The sequence below is a fragment of the Xiphophorus couchianus genome, chromosome 1 (assembly GCF_001444195.1).
Source record: "Xiphophorus couchianus chromosome 1, X_couchianus-1.0, whole genome shotgun sequence".
Classification (NCBI taxonomy): domain Eukaryota; kingdom Metazoa; phylum Chordata; class Actinopteri; order Cyprinodontiformes; family Poeciliidae; genus Xiphophorus; species Xiphophorus couchianus.
The window spans coordinates 4,907,504-4,916,240 of record NC_040228.1 but is presented as its reverse complement, the minus strand read 5'-3'; the positions used below and the strand labels follow the sequence as shown (position 1 = coordinate 4,916,240).

The 8,737-nt window shown below is 42.6% G+C and overlaps 1 long non-coding RNA gene across 2 annotated transcripts; it reads left to right on the top strand.

The window, feature by feature from the left end:
• The first annotated feature begins 446 nt into the window (after positions 1 to 446).
• Positions 447 to 2,072, top strand: LOC114142252 (uncharacterized). 2 transcript variants are annotated; one of them, XR_003594981.1, is made up of 3 exons: positions 447 to 1,345; positions 1,416 to 1,472; positions 1,744 to 2,072. It is a non-coding gene; the product is annotated as an uncharacterized LOC114142252 (long non-coding RNA). The 2 variants fall into 2 exon arrangements; XR_003594987.1 differs by lacking the exon at positions 1,416 to 1,472.
• The last annotated feature ends 6,665 nt before the right edge of the window (positions 2,073 to 8,737 follow it).

The window sequence follows — 8,737 nt, the reverse complement described above, 5'->3', positions numbered from 1 at the left end:
AAATGCAGCTGAACACTACATCCGCAGACGATTTTTTGCAGCACATTTCTAATATCCAATTTATTTTTGTTTCTATTTAACTCTCTGATTAACACCTCTCTTTCCTGATTATATTTATTACATTCTAGAAAAAATATGCTGTACTGTTTCTGGCTCTCCACATTATCTACACAAACCTGTACTATGTTTATTAATTATTTTAGAGTACTATTTAACCCCATATGCCCAAACCTTAATCTGGATATAACATCCTCTTCTTTTTTATTCCTATTACCTTTCCTACATTCCCCAACTTTTTTTTTGAATGCTATAAAAAACTCTTGCATTGTCTTCTCTATCCCATTGTTCCTGCCATTTCTTTTTAATATACGATTTACTTATACTTTTGACCTCATTTTTACTTATTTTAATATTAAGCTCTGGTGCTCTGCAACCCAGAGCTTGTCCTACTCCGAGACACCAGTCAACAAGGAAGACACAAGATTCAGGATCTGTGGCGCTCCAAGGTGTATAAGGTCCTAAAAGTACTGGGTGATACTGGAGCAGTTTACACTGTGGCTCCTGCAGATGAGTTGAACAAAACTAAAAGGGTTCACCGGTCTCTACTGAAGCCAGTTGTTTGCAGTGACATCCCAGCATCCCCTATTGGGGAACCACTGTTGACTGATTCATCCTCTGAGGATGAAACTGATCCTGATTTGTTTTTGAGGGTAAATGTCCACCAGTCACCGCCTTCTTTGCCAGCCAACCCACACCTGGTCAGAAACAACACGGTTCCTCTGTCTGCCGAGGTATATCCTCATGAAGCTCCTTCAACATCTGCATCTCAAGCTCCTAGTGTTGCCAGCTCAAGTAAAGATCAGGGCCTTCCAAGGGTAATGAGAAGAACTACACGCTCAACAGCAGGTCAGCACTCCAATGTCCACCATCTCCCAAGACCAATGGGATTAGTGCATGGGGCTGCACACTCTCCTGATCCACACTGTAATGCTGTTTCTGCACTGTTTAGACCTTGGTGCTAGTGTTTTTGGGGTCGTCGTCGGGGCGTCGACGCAAGTTGGGGGGGTAGATTGTAGCAGCATAAATGGTACGCTGCCACTTTAAGATCAATTTCAGCTGCTGCATATAAGCAGGTCTCTACCTGTCACAAGACTACTTGCGTCATGACGTCAACTCATTTTGCTTAGTTTGTTTGCTGAGCTGTGCTGGGTAAGCGTGGCTGTTTCTTTGTTTGTCAGCTTTTATCATAGCCATTAATGCAAGCTGGTTTGATTTGTTTAGCCTCCCTTGCTGTGCCTCCAACTCCTGGACCAATTTGTTCGGTTGTTTGTTTGCTGCCGGGAAGGTAAGCGCTAGCATGGCTAGGTAACATCCGTCTCATGTAAACGAAGCCTTTACGTAGTGTTCTGTTACAGCTGCGCTCCATAGGTGACCTTGTGGATCTGTTTGTCTGGCCGTGTAGTAATTTACAGGTAAGCAGCTACCGTAAGTTATAGTTTTTATCAGCAGTTGTATTAATAATCTACTCTATTTTTAGCCTCCTGCTGAATCCTTGACGACTATTCTATTTGGATGTACACTCGCTGCTGTTTTGCCTACGATGAATTGTTTTAAAAGATTTGTATGAACTTTCCCCCGCTGCCGGGAGTATCGATGGCACTACGAACGGGATAAAAAGCAATATTTTAGTGCTATTGTATCACTGTTTTACTCATATTGTTTCATTTTTTGTCTTTCTTTTAGGGACTGAGGCTTCTGTGGTGGCGGTGGTGACCCCTGGTGGCGGTGTCTTGTCTTGTGTGTTTTGTGGAACACCCCTTTTTTGTGTGTGTGTGTGTGTGTGTGTGTTTGCCGTGTCTTTGTAGTGTCCTGGGTGATCCCTTTTTCTTCACTGGATGTTGCCCCTTTCCTCACTACTCTCCCCCCACTGGTAAGCCTCAGTTTCCTTTGAAATGTAAACATTTTATAATCAACTTTATTAAAAATGCATTCACTGTTTTAACTATTCGATTTCAGGTTATTGTTAAATTAAACAACCTATTAAAGTTTAATAAATTTTTTGTAGAATTGTCTGAATCTTGTCTCATTTCCTGTAGAACGTACCTGTGTCATTATTATTATTATTCTATTTTCCTGGAGTTATTCCAGGTGGCGTTGTCGGTTTCATAATAAAGAAAATCCACCCCCAGGTTGCCACACAGACATGGTATTTAAACAGTCCTCCTCATCATGCTGTTCAAAACAAGAGAACGCCTAACAACTGATCAATATCAACCTTGTGAGCCTTTAAAGAGGTTGTTCTCAGAAAGAAGTGGCCGCTGAGCTTAGCGTGTCACAAAGTGTCATCAGCAGGTTGCAATGGAAATACAGATAGATTGTAAGTCACAGAAAGGCAAAGACATGGATGGAGTTTAGCCACATCCCATACTGATGAATCGTTCATTGTGAACATTGCCCTGCATATCTGGACAGCAAATGCCACTCAACTGGCACATTCAAGGGACGTTGGAGGCACCCAATAGTCATGTGAGATTATTCGAATCCATTTACATCAGTATGGTCTACAAGGCTAAATGACCTACAAGGGTACCTGACCACACCACCAGGCAAAGGGGCGATGGGTCATTTACCCTGGACAAGAGTCTAGTGGACCTCAGTGCTGTTCTGTGCTGAGCAGAAATGATGCAAGCCTATATTGTTGGGCAGGCATCTCTTTAATGAGGACGTTAAGGAGAGGGCCGGGCATCAGGGTTGTTATCACCAAATGAACCTTTGGTGACAACAAAAGGTTCATCAGATGTGGTCAGGTTAGTGGTTTTGTACATTTTGGACTTAGATATTACAATCCCTATTGCATACAGGTGCACCTTCTGTCTACATGTTGGTCCTTCATGACTGCTAACCTCGACAGTGTTGAACCTCTCTTCCTTTTCCCTAAATCGGTGACAATCATGGACAGAATGTAAAGGCATAGTCTTAAAGAGTATGATGTTTCATTTGACCTTCGGGATCTTTGCCTTTTGTAGGTACTGTGCAGTTAGGTTCTTCAATCCACTGACTTCTGTGTTCACCAAACCCCTTCACAGTTCCTCTAAGCCAAGGATCCTCAAGTCCAGGCCTTGAGGGCAGTCACATCCAGACCTTGGATGTGACTGCTTCACCACACAGACATTAGCAGCACTGAAATGAGGAGGTAATTCAGCTATGTGATTTAAGTGTGTTAAACCATGGACCTAAAAGTTGCACGACTCCTGCAGGTCCCTGAGGCCAGGATTTGAGGACCCCTGCTCTAAGCCTTCCCATCATTTTAGCAAGCTTGAAGTAGATCCGTTAGTAAATGTGCACCAAAAAGAGGCTTTTGTGGATGTTGAAAGGGTTGATCAGGAACCTCCTTTACAATTCTCTTTAGAAATTTTGTAGGCACCTCCAGGTGGGAGGAGACTCTGGGACAAACGTACAACTGAGCGGAGGGGCAATATGTCCATTGTGGCTTGAGAACCCAATGGGATAAACAACAGGGAGTGTTTAGTGTTATAATGTAAATGTTTGCGCCTCTGTATGTGAATGTAGTGGCACCATATGTTACAGTATACACACTGCCTGATTTGCTAATTTAACTATTAATTGAATAAATGGAGAGTGCTGTTTTGATTGCCATCTCAGTGGTCCATGAAATGACTCACTGTGTATGTGCACGTGCGTTTGTGTGAATCCTTGTAGATTCTGCCTGCTTGTGTGTGCCCCCCCCCACTCCACCTCTGTACGTGGGTGTGTGTGTGTGTGTGCCAGAGCTAAGGAATGTTTGCCACAGCAGAGTGACAGTGCGCCCTGTAAGCACATTTTGAACAGGCTAATTAAAGCTCCTCCGGAATAAGGCCAGACTTATTAACATCTCAACATGGCCACTAAAGCCTGCTCATAACCCAACAAGGATCAATGCTATTCATTAGGGCTGAACCCAATACTGCTGTCCTGCCAAGACATCACAGTCACTCAGATGAAGAGCATAAAGGAAATGCGGAGCTGGTAAAAAAGATATGCAGAAGGGGAGGCACGTCCGTCATAAAAAAGGAGAAAAGGGGAGAATGATAGGCAGTTTCACTGGTTTGCAACCTGTCATGACAGTATATGTGCTCGTGCCACATACGAGTTTATGACAGAAATGCTATGTTTCATTTAGTTAGTGGGTAGACTTAGGTAGATGTAGTTTTTTTCCTCTCTCTTCAGTTGTCCTCTAGCTCATCAGGGGTGTCCAAAGTGACACCCCTGATGTGTCACTTTGTAATATAACTAAGCTTAAACAAGAGACAGTTAGATCTCACATGAGAGGTTGGTGTAGTTGGAAAAGCATCACGTCAGCCTCATTAACGATAAATACATATATTAAAATCTGATTCCCAAATAACAAGACGAGCCGAACAATGGCCTCACTTTGGAGGCCATTGAGGACTCCAAAGTGAGTCCTTAATGGCCGGTATCCTGCATGTTTTAGTTCTCTTCCTGGTTCAACACAGCTGAGTCAAATGACGGCTCGTCAGCAGGCCTCTGCAGAACACTAACATACTGAGGAGATGGTAACTACCAGGGTGTTGAACCAGGGCGAGAACTAAAGCATGCAGGTCACCGGTCCTTTGGACACCACCGCTGTAGCTGGTGACTGGATCAGGTGATCGTCCTTACAGCTAATATTGTTCTGTACGTCTTAGTTTACTTAGCACAAGTTTTCCACAATCAAGACATTTATTCTTCTTATTCCATTTTTGTTCTTCTATTAAGAGTTGCCCTTGAGTGCATAACAAAAATGTTGAGAGAGCCCACGTACAAATGTTCCAAGATGCACTCCAATTTTGTATACTCAGTTGTGGGTTACCCAGTTTAGTGAGAAAAACAATCAAATATACAAGGATACAATGGCTTGCTTTTTAACTGAAGGATGTCTTCTTGCTCCTACTAATTGGCATTTTATCCCATCCTTTTTCCCATTTGCATGGTTTGCTTACCAATATTTGCACATCATTGTACTATTTTCTAAAAAAAAACAAAAAAATCCAAACATTTCAGTGCTGGCCCCCTTTGGTCAAACGGCACTTACACAGTTAAATTCTCCTACTGTTTAAAGCGGTACAACTTTACGTCACACCGCCCCGCATTCAGGCATAAAAGCATCTCACTTAGACAGTGTAGTAATCCCCACTGATGTATTCCCACCCTCTTAGGAGTGAGCTAAATAAAATGTTGCAAGTGTTTTGTATCTGAGTTGTCAGTACAGTTGACAACTCTCTTAAGTTTCTTTTTTTTCAGAACTGTCTTTTCTAGTACAGAGAGGTTATTTTAGGTCTGGGTGAAGCAGACCACAAAGCTCTTTGAAGATCTGCACATTGGAAAACATTTGAAAAGAAAGGTTGTCACCAACAACATATGGCCGAGAGACGCATATGTGGCAGAAATGTATAGTTTTGCAAACATCTGCATGACTGCGGACCGGCCTTAGAAACACACCACAGAACTGCTTTATGTGCCTTTGCATTGTGATGTGGTGATGCAGACAGCTGAACAGAAGATCGTGCCACATTCAAATCCCCTGTACATGGAGACAAAGGTTTGGATTGTCTACCATATTCTCATGTCAATATGTTTACATTTTCAGTTCTTGGATTCATCATCTCCCTGTCTTTGGCTGCATCCCATTCCTCTCCTCGCCCACTAGACATTTTATCCCAGCCTCCACTCTCACCGGACTTCCTTCCCTTCCATCCCGTCCTCCGTTTCCGGTCTTTCAGCCTTCTTAGGTCAGCCTTTGAGGCTGCTTCAAAGCATCAGTTGCTGCAGTGCTTTCCTTTGGCTCGCCGACCTGCTGACACTCCCAAAGATCAGAGGTAATACAGGGCCGCTCTTGCCTCCCCCCCCCCTCTCCCTCGGCAGAAAAGAAAGCTTCCTTTACTCTACCTCATCAATTAATAATGCTCTCCCATGGGAGCCATAGCTTGTGTACATAAGCAGCACACATAACACCATGAGCAGGGTCTCGTTTTTTTCTTTCCTCCTTTCCTCTCTCACTCCTAAACATAAAATTAGTAATTCATTTGTAGGGAGAGCAGATTTACTGATGTGCAGGCAGGAACATATTTCCTTGGCTTCCCAGAGGGCGTCGTTGCTGACTCGTGTCATATTTACTGTGTAATTGATTTTTAAACACACTCGTCTCTCCATTCCTGGACTAACATTTTTTTTTTTTATTCTTTCCTCCATTGCAAGCAGCAATTGATCCTCCCAGCATCTCTGTGTACGTCTCTCTTCACAGTCAGACACACGTTACGGCTTCTGCATTTCAGTCTCCTCTGTTACATATTGGCTTCTCCTGGCATTTGACAGGAACGCCTCAGTACAAATATGGGAAGCAGGAAAGAAATGAGACAGACACAGTGACACAGAGGTGTAGATTTTTTTTTTTTTGACGTAAAGTATGGTAAGAACATTTTCGTCAAGAGTAAGAGCCGATCCCAGTACTTCTCAAATTGTACAATATGTATGAATAATGGCAGGTCTTATGATCTTAGTTTTCCCTTTGATTTACCTGAATTCTCATCTAATTTTCACAAACCAGATATTGTGTGTCATCTCATGTCGTGAGCTTGATGTATCATTACGCTCCTAATGGAGAGAAAACCTGAACTAACAGAAGAGTCTAATATCAGGAAAAATGTCACATCTGACGCTGAAATCGGTAAGCGAATAGCTCTAAGAATGATTCCAGCGGCACCAGAATTAGTTTTACACAAACTTTGAGTTATTTATTTTCTGTCGACGACCACATGAGTCAGCTGAACACTGCCAGCGAACCTGGATGCGGTTAAATTGAGAGGGACAGAGAATGGATGAAGAGGACAACAGCAAGAAGAAGACCAGCGAGCAAAGCCTTCCTTCCTTAGGGAAGGTGCAGGGCTCTTCAAATCAATCCATGGATGCATTGTAAAATCAATGCCCTGTATAATTAGGGCAATCCAAGGGTAAAAAAAAGAGAGAAAAAAAAAAACAAAAAACGCCTGCTCTGCATTTAGCCTCCGTCTGCACTAAGTCTTGGCTTTCTCCTGTAACGACGCCTTCATTGCAAACAGCTGTAGGTCACAGTTACATTATTTCAAATTGGTTGGAATGATTGAAAAACCTCAAGGTCCGCCCTTTATGACTTGCCACAGAGTGCAATAGCCTTAAAGGTAACACTGTTCAATGATTAACTTTAGCCAAGCTCCTACTTTTAAACAGGCTGATGGTATTTTGTAATAGGTTTTAACTTCCACAGATGAGCCATAGTCAATACATATCAAAGCTGCTCATCTCAGCTGCACCACTAAGTGAGAACGACATCCACTAGATGTCCCACAGCTACAGTGGATCGTCTTACACACACACGCCCACCCGCACACAAAAACACACACACACACACGCCTACACACATCTATTTGGAATGCTTCTCTTTTGTGTGTGTATAAAGATATAAGAATCTTTTATTAAGTCTGACAAAACTGACTTCACGGAGTCTAGTCCTGAATATCTCCAAATAAAAGTCATCCACATGTCATTTGATGCCATGCATCTCAAAAATGCTTTATTTATCCCAAAAGGGAATAAAACATTATGGTAACTCAAAGAGTACCATGATGTGGACTGTGATGGTATAGATAGGAAAGATTTCTGATAGCAGTCACTCTTATGATGAATTAGATACTCTGGCTGAAGACCTGTTTACCTGTGGAAGCTGCTTTCACGCAATGGTAACAGCTTTAAAGCTGCCCTAGACAAGTACAGTTGATAAGCACTGCTAATCCACCTCATTTGGTTTTGCTGCTCCTCTTTAAATCTCTCTCCGGCGGTTTGGTAAGAGAGACGTTGGAGTTGGGGAAATGATCCTTGCTCTTTATGATCGATGGAGGAGATGGTTGCAACTTCCTCCTTTTCTCTTTGGTCCTGTTCTGCATCTATGAAGCGTCCTTTTCACAATCTCATCTTAGACCAAACAACAGGAGAGTGTAGGTGGAGCAGTTGAAAGAGCAGTTAGGGTTAAAGAAAGCTGAGGCAGAAGAGGAGGTAGCTGCTTTTCATTTGTAGCAGAACAGAAGACCCAATACCGTCAAGATGCTGCAGGGAAAGTCGTAGAACTGGAAATTTGTTCAGGTTGCTGAGAAGGCCAGAACAAATGAGGCTGAGATCTGCTTAGCTGATCCAGTTCAGTAGCCGTGCAAAATGAAGGCAGCTTTGATCAAAATGGAGCAAGACGTGGAGGACCAGAGATTGCTCTGAGCCCAGGACATAATCCAGTCTTCCGACAAACAGCAGAAAACTGTCAGAAATGCAGAAGCAGCTGTGAAGAACGATCTGGAAGTTCTGCATAAGGAAAGGCAGCAGTAGCAAACAGAGAGGTCCTGCCTTCTGGAGAGGATTGAAGCAACAAAAGAGGCTCTCAAAGAAATGAAAGATTAAATGGATAAATGATGAGAAGCCAAAAATGTACGATTTTGATGGTCTTTAAAAGACTTTAAAGAATCTCCTCTTAGGCTGAAAACTGACCTTTGCTAAATTTCGTGAAACTCTCCTCCAGAAAAACTGTTAAACTTGAAACTGCAGTATGTAACTTTTATAAAAGAACAGCTTTTTTCACATATTTGTTAAAAATGTCATGTCATGACAGTAGGAGTCAGATAATCTGTTAACAGATGGATCTCCTCCCCCACCTCCCTCG